This window comes from Panthera uncia (genome assembly GCF_023721935.1).
Source record: "Panthera uncia isolate 11264 chromosome C1 unlocalized genomic scaffold, Puncia_PCG_1.0 HiC_scaffold_4, whole genome shotgun sequence".
Taxonomy (NCBI): domain Eukaryota; kingdom Metazoa; phylum Chordata; class Mammalia; order Carnivora; family Felidae; genus Panthera; species Panthera uncia.
This window is the reverse complement of record NW_026057585.1, coordinates 12,359,391-12,367,101: the sequence shown is the minus strand read 5'-3', so window position 1 is coordinate 12,367,101 and position 7,711 is coordinate 12,359,391.

The window sequence follows — 7,711 nt, the reverse complement described above, 5'->3', positions numbered from 1 at the left end:
CCTAGTGGAAAGCGCCCCCCGGTGGCCATCAGTGGACCTGCTTCTGTCCCATACCCTGCAGATTTATGTGCCAGACTATTGAGAATGTCACTAAGCATGGAATTGCAGGACTTTGTGGGAGGTAGATTCTGTCCAGAATAGTGCTACAGTTCCTTTCCCTTTGACTCTGCTGCCCCCTTCTTTAGAATAAATCAAACAAAAACTACCACCACCAGCAACAACTATAATTAGCCCGAGTTTTAGATTCCTAATCTTCAATTACAATCATATTTTGTCTTAGCGCATATGATTACTATGAGGCTAAAATTGGACAATGCAAGCGAAATCATGAAATGACATTGTTTGACTTTAGACCTACTGAGCCCCATGACCTTTGCATGCACTGTGTCATGTAATTCACCCACAAGGTAGTAGTAGTAGAGACTGCTAGTTGACCCAATGTCTAGTCTCCCCCTTTTCCTTAGAAATAAAACCCCTGGCACTGGGTGGCTCTGTGGTTAAGTATCTGACTCTTGATTTCGGCTCAGGTCATGATCTCACAATTTGTGAGTTCGAGCCCTGCATCGAGCTCAGCACTGACGGTGCAAAGCCTGCTTGGGATTCGCTCTCTCCTCTCTCTCTCTGCCCCTCCCCCACTCGTTCTCTCCCTCTCTCTCTCTCTCAAGAATAAATAAATTTTTTTAAAAAAGAAACAGGACACCTGATTTTTAGCCTAGCTAGACTAAATAAAGAATACATTTCCCAGCCTTCCTTGCTGCAAAGTGTGGCTATACGTCTATGTTCTGGCCAATGAGATAGAAATGGAATTTTAGTCCGTTATTTCCAGGTAGTGTCTTCCGAGGAGGACATGCTGTTGCACCTCCCTCCTTCTTCCCTGCTGGTTGACTAGAATGCTTATTTGATGGCTGGAACTTGAAAAGCCATATCAGACCATGAGGCAGTATAAGGGCAATGAAGCAGAAAGAAATGATCCATTTCTTGTAAGTTTTCTGAAGAATTTAGAATAAGCTGGAGCTATCGTCATGTCCCTTTACAACCTTGACTGTTTTAGCATGTGTTTCTAAGATCAAAGGCCTTATCTTGGTAACCACAGTACAAGGATCAAAATCCAGAAATGAAACATTGATACATAACTATTAGCTAATTCACAATATATTATTCAGATTTTATTACTCATCCTAGTACTCTCCATTATGGCTTCTGCCCCATCTAGGATATAATGTGGCATCATGACTTATTGTAGTGTTTCTTCAGTTTCCCTTACTTTGGAAGAAATTCAACATCTATTTATGATTAAAAAGTGTTAGCAAACTAGGATAACAAAAAGCAAACAGACAAAACACGTAATAAACATCACCCTAAAAGAAAAAAAACACATTAGAAATATTCCTTTTTTTTTTTTACTTTTTTTAAAGATTTTAAATTTATTTTTGAGAGACAGAGTGTGAGTGGGGGAGGGGCGGAGAGAGAGGGAGACACAGAATCCAAAGCGGGCTCCAGGCTCTGAGCTGTCAGCACAGAGCCCAATGTGGGGCTCGAACTCGTGAACTGTGAGATTATGATCTGAACTGAAGTCGGATGCTCAACCAACTGAGCCACCCAGGAGCCCTAGAAGCATTCCCTTTAAAATCATGAATAACATATCACTCTATTTAACGTTGTGTCAAAGATTCTAGTTAGCACAATAAGACCAGAAAAACTTAAAATTATAAGGATTAGAAAGGAAGATAGCCTCTTATTATCTGCAGATGATATGATTATCTGCATAGAGAACTCAAAGAGATTTATACACTAAATTAACATAAATAGGACAGTTTAGCAAGTGGCTGCATTTCAAATCACTGATGACAAAATAGAAAGTATAACCTAAAAAAAAAGGACACTTAACAATAGCAACAAACCATAAAAAACAGGTTAAGTAAATAATCTTATATAAATAATAAATAATCTTAAGTAAATAAGATTTAACCAAATGAAAAGATATCCCTGTTCACTGAAAGGAAGACTGAACTTCATGAGGATGCTACTTTTCCCTAAATTCATTCATAGATTTAATGAAACCCCAATTGTAGATGGATATTCATGGAGCTTGATGAATTGGTTCTAAAATTATAAGAAAGAACAAAATATCATATAGATGGAAATATTGGCACTAGGGTTGAAGGAAGTGAACAGGATTTCTTAGGCAAGATACAAAAAGTGCTAACTCTAAAAGGTTGCTAAATTCAACCTTTTTACTTTTATTTGTATTAAGTTTATTTTTATTTTTTTTAAGTTTATTTATTTATTATTTTGAGAGGGAGAGAACACGTGCAGGAGGGGCAGGGAGAGAAGGAGAGAGAGAATCCCAAGCAGGCTCTAAATGGCCAGTGCAGAGTCCAATGTGGGGCTCAATCCCATGAACTGTGAGATCATGACCTGAGCCACAATGAAGAGTCAGACATTTAACCAACTGGGCCACCCAGGTGCCCTTCAACCTTTTTAGATTAAGATTTATGTTTGGGGTGCCTGGGTGGCTCAGTTGGTTAAGCGTCCAACATCCAACCTCGGCTCAGGTTATGATCTCAGGGTTCGGTTCGTGAGTTTGAGCCCTGCCTCAGGCTCTGTGCTGACAGCTCAGAGCCTGGAGCCTGCTTCGGATTCTGTGTCTCCCTCTCTCTCTGTTCCTCCCCTACTCACGATCTCTCTCTCTCTCTCTCTCTCTCTCTCTCTCAAAAATAAACATTAAAAAATTAAAAAAAAAGAATTTATGTTTATGAAAAAGCAAATTAGTGAAAAGATAAGGTACAAACTAGAAAAAGATGTTTGCTATATATCTATTCTACAAAGGGTTAGAATCAAAAATATATTAAAAACTCCTACACATGTGAGAAAGATCTAACTTAGTAGATGAGCAAAAGACACGAATAGATATTTCATAGATGAAGAAACATATGGCCAGGAAACTTAAAAAGAGATACACAACCTCACTAGTATTTGGAGAAATAAAACATCAAGGCCCCTAGGTGGCTCAGTGGTTGAGCATCCGACTTCAGCTCAGGTCATGATCTCACAGTTTGTGAGTTGGAGCCCCGCATGGGGCTCTGTGCTGACAGCTCAGAGCCTGGGGTCTCCTTTGGATCCTGTGTCCCTCTCTCTCTGCTCCTCCCCCACTCTTGCTTTGTCTCTCTCTCTCTCAAAAAACAAAACAAAAAAAACATTTAAGAAAACGGCAAAACCACAGAGGCATACTATTTGATACCTACTTGTTTGGCAAAAAAAAAAAAAAAAAAAAAGTCATGAAATGCCAATGACATGGATTAATAACACCTCTTATATATTGCTGGTGAGGCTATAAATTGGTATAAAAAAAAAGGACACTTTATAAAACAGCTTGGTAGGGCGCCTGGGTGGCTCAGTCAGTTGAATTGGCACATGCGTGCATTCTATCTCCATCTTTCAAAAAAAAAAAAAAAGGCAAGAAGCATTATCTTGTAAAATTGACCATTAAATATATGCTTTAACCCGGTAGTTCTATTCCTAGGTGTCACCTACCCACCACCTCCCTATTCTATCCCAGAGAAATTTTTGCATGTGTGTCTCAGGACACATGAATGAGAATCTTCATAGTAGCACTGTTCATAATAGCACAAAAACAGAAAATGGGCAATATGCTCATCAGAAGAAGAATGGACATATAAGTGGTGGGATATTCAAGGCAACTGAATATATTTTTTTAATGTCTGTTTATTTTTGAGAAAGGGAGAGCGTGCATGTGAGCTTGAGCAGGGGAAGTTCAGAGACAGAAGCAGGGACAGACAGAGGATTGGAAGTGGGCTCCACATTGACAGCAGAGAGCCTGATGCGGGGCTGGAACTCACGAACCGTGAGATCATAATCAGAGCTGAAGTCGGATGTTCAACCGACTGAGCCACCCCGGCACTCCAATACAATGGAATGTTTTACAGCAGTGGAAAGAAATAAACTATAGCTACAGATGATAACATGAAAGAATCATAGCAGCATTATGAATGAAAGATGGAAGTCTCGGAAGAGTACAAATATTACCTTTTCAAATATAAAGTTAAGGGGTGCCTGGGTGGCTCAGTCGGTTAAGTGTCCGACTTCAGCTCAGGTCACGATCTCGTGGTCTGCAAGTTCGAGCCCCGCATCGGGCTCTGGGCTGATGGCTCAGAGCCTGGAGCCTGCTTCTGATTCTGTGCCTCCCTCTCTCTCTGCCCTTCCCCCGTTCATGCTCTGTCTCTCTCTGTCTCAAAAATAAACGCTAAAAAAAAAAAAAAAAAAATTAAAAAAAAATATATATATAAAGTTAAAAAAACAAGGAAATATAAAATAGTATATTCATAAGGTGCATGAACATGCATGTACATACATCACACACACACACACACACACACACACACACTCTCTCTCTCTTTAAAATTGCTTTAAAAAAATTCTTTAAAGTTCACAAAACCAACCAAAACAAATTCTTGAACACCAGACTCAGGATAGTAGTTACCTATGAGAGTAGGCACCGGGTAAGAAATAAGGATTAAGTCATTTCAGTAGATGTAAAGTATCAGTAACATTCTATTTCTTGGATCAAGTGGTAGTGTCATGGATATTCACTATGTTGTTGATAAAGAAATGAAAAGTTTAAAGGCCCATGGATGGGCCATTGATGACTGCATACCATGAACTAAGGATAATGATTAGTCCAATTCTGTCTACCCAAGTTCAAAGAGAAAATATATTAGTAATAGCAAACATGTATGTTGTGCTTACCATGTACCAGGCACTGTTCTAAGATCTTTATGGTTTAACCCATTTAGTCCTCCAAGTGAAGAGATCTAGAATTATTCCCATTTTAAGGATAAGAAAATTGAGGCTCTGAGAGATTAACAGTAACTCTTCTGCCCACTGCAGAGCAGAGATTTAATCTACATTGGTTGGTTCCAGAATCCGTGCTCTTAACCACTGCCCTGTGTCTAGATAAATGAAAGAGATAATTATATTAGGGCTTAGTCATGCAGAAGTTATGGCAGAGTGTTTTCTGTAACAACGTTAGAAGGATGAACCACATACAGAGCTCTGTAAGAATACCAAAAGCCACTGAATTCTACACTTTAAATGGGTGAACTTTATGTATGGCATGTAAATTATATCTTAATAAAGTTGTTAAAAATAAAGCCCACAATCCACAAATAAGTGACTTTAATAATGCAAACTGGGTCCTAAATGATTGTTTGCTATTTTAGGATTTAATATATGCCTATGGGTAAAATACATGCTTTTTCTGCAGACCAAACAAAATAAACCTCACTGTCAGGAGACCACTCATGTTATGGAGGAAGATGAAATTGAAAATTTTAATTCACAGTTGTGGGTGGGAAAATAATTTCAATTCCCAGCTTCAGGCCTTTTGCATCTGCCAGGAAATCAAACAGCTCTCAGCTCCCAAGATAAATTTCATATTGCGATCATAATTATCTGTGTGTGTATTGAGGGTACACAAACAGTAAAAAAACCTAGCAAGAGGATGGAAAGAGACATTTGATCGCAAACACACTGTTATCTTTTAATGGTGCAGTTTTCGTCCATGTGCTTAACTTCTATTTTGCTTTTATCTTTTAAATCTAAAATTTATTTTAAAGGATATGGAAAAGGCACTTCATATAGAAAGCTAGTTGTAGCTGCTCTCCTCCTGGGCTGTGTCCTCTAGGGCCTTTGAATCATACAGCTTCACGGGAACAATGTTGAAGCCAGATTGGGCTAGGACAGCTTTTCCTCAACTCCGTTTCTTGGTTTTTGACAAGGCACTCACAAGGAGGCCAGATGAAATCTTAACTGGATCTCAACAACTCCATCACCAATGCCAGGAAAAGGGCTTTAAACAAGCCCTGGACCTCTAAACCATAGGTCACTTTCATCCTCCTTCAGCTCTTTGGAAAGCACATGTGTGAAGATAGGCTGATGTGACGTCACTAAGCACCTTCATACTTTAAAGGAAATGGAAACACTCATTTTGACTACAGCATGCACATGTCATTATCCAATTTTACTGTGGACATACGCACAAGGTTATGGTTTGGATCTGTTACTAATAATGGAATTTAGGCCTTTTTGTTTATCCATTCAACTTACCAGTCCTTTGCATACCAGACAGGCTATTAGTCCCCTTAAGGCAAGTTCTGCTGCAGCCAGCTGTGGGCAGTAGCTTCTATCAAGCTCCCTATTTCAAATGCCAAGCCGCTAAGCCTAGCCGAGCCTCAAGCACTGCCACACATCCTGGCAGTGGCTCCTTGAATTCTCTCCCTCAGCTCTTAGGCTCCCTCAGTCCCTGTCATGAGGTTTGAGAAACTGTACTGATTTGGTCATTATTTTTTCTGTGATCGTTCAGTCACCTATGCAGGTCAGTTTAGGCCAAAGTCACTCTGGAGCCTGGTTTATTTGGATTGCTATTACATTAAGTAATCAGATAATGGCTTAACTTCAATTTTGTGTTGTATTTAATATAACCTTGAAACAGATTAAAATCTCCTAACAATATAAAGCCTTTCGTTTTGTGCTTTTACAAATAATGTGTTGGTTGTTGTTGTCTTTATCCCCTAACATCCAGATTTTTATCTTTAAATATCATTTCTCACTAAAAGGAATCAGATCTCCTTGGAGAAATGGCTGATTCGTGTCTGGGGCAGGAAATGTACCAGATAAGCCCAGAACAAAATAATGAAGACGGGGGAGAGTGGGAAGAGAGCATATAAGAAACAAGGAGTTGGTAATTGTTGAAATTGGTACATGGGAGTTCTTTACGGTATTCTCCTTTCGTATGTTTTTTTTTTTTCTTTTTCCATAAAAATAGTTTAAGGGAAGCCAAAATATAATTGGTATCAAAAAAACAAAACAGTAATAGCATGCACATGGTAAAACAAGTTTCCTTTTAATAATGCAGAAGGATACACAATGAAAAGTTGAGTCTCCCACAATGAAAAGTAGGCGACTACAGCCTCCTCTCAGGGTGATCTTCCTAACAATTTCCTAAGTATTCTCAATGAAGTTTTATGAATATATATATTAACAAAACATATGCACCTAAGCATATGTATTATTTTTGAAAACCACAAATGGTAGCATGTTATACACATCGTTCTATGCCTTTATGAAGTTTTGTTGTTGTTGTTTATTTATTTTGAGAGAGAGAAAATCTCAAGTAGGCTCCGCGCTGCCTAAGCAGAGCCCCATGTGGGGCTTTAACTCAAGAACTGCAAGATCAAGACCTTCGCCAAAATCAAGAGCTGGACACTTAACCAACTAAGCCACCCAGGTGCCCCTGAAGTTTTATTTTAATAGCTAATCTTGCTACATCCAGTAGATCTACACACTACAATGCCGCGGATTTTTATGCTTTCACTTATTAGGCTTCTTTCAAGCTTCTTTGATCAAATTAAGAGTAAAAACTCATATTCACCTTCCTGAAGATTATCTAGAAAAAGGATGGCTAACGCAAGGCTAAACACTTTGCCGTCCTAATCGTAAAACTTAGCTTTGGAGTTTAGATCTCCGTTTGGGGGAATTATTGTTACCTTGGAAAAATGTTTAAAATCACATTCCCTACTACATACATATTGGGCCTTGAGAGAGAAGTGGCCGAGGAGACGATCGACGCAAGAATTCTCGTGACCTCTGCCAGAAGACGACCTGGGAGGACTGCAAAAAGCCTAACCGCTGT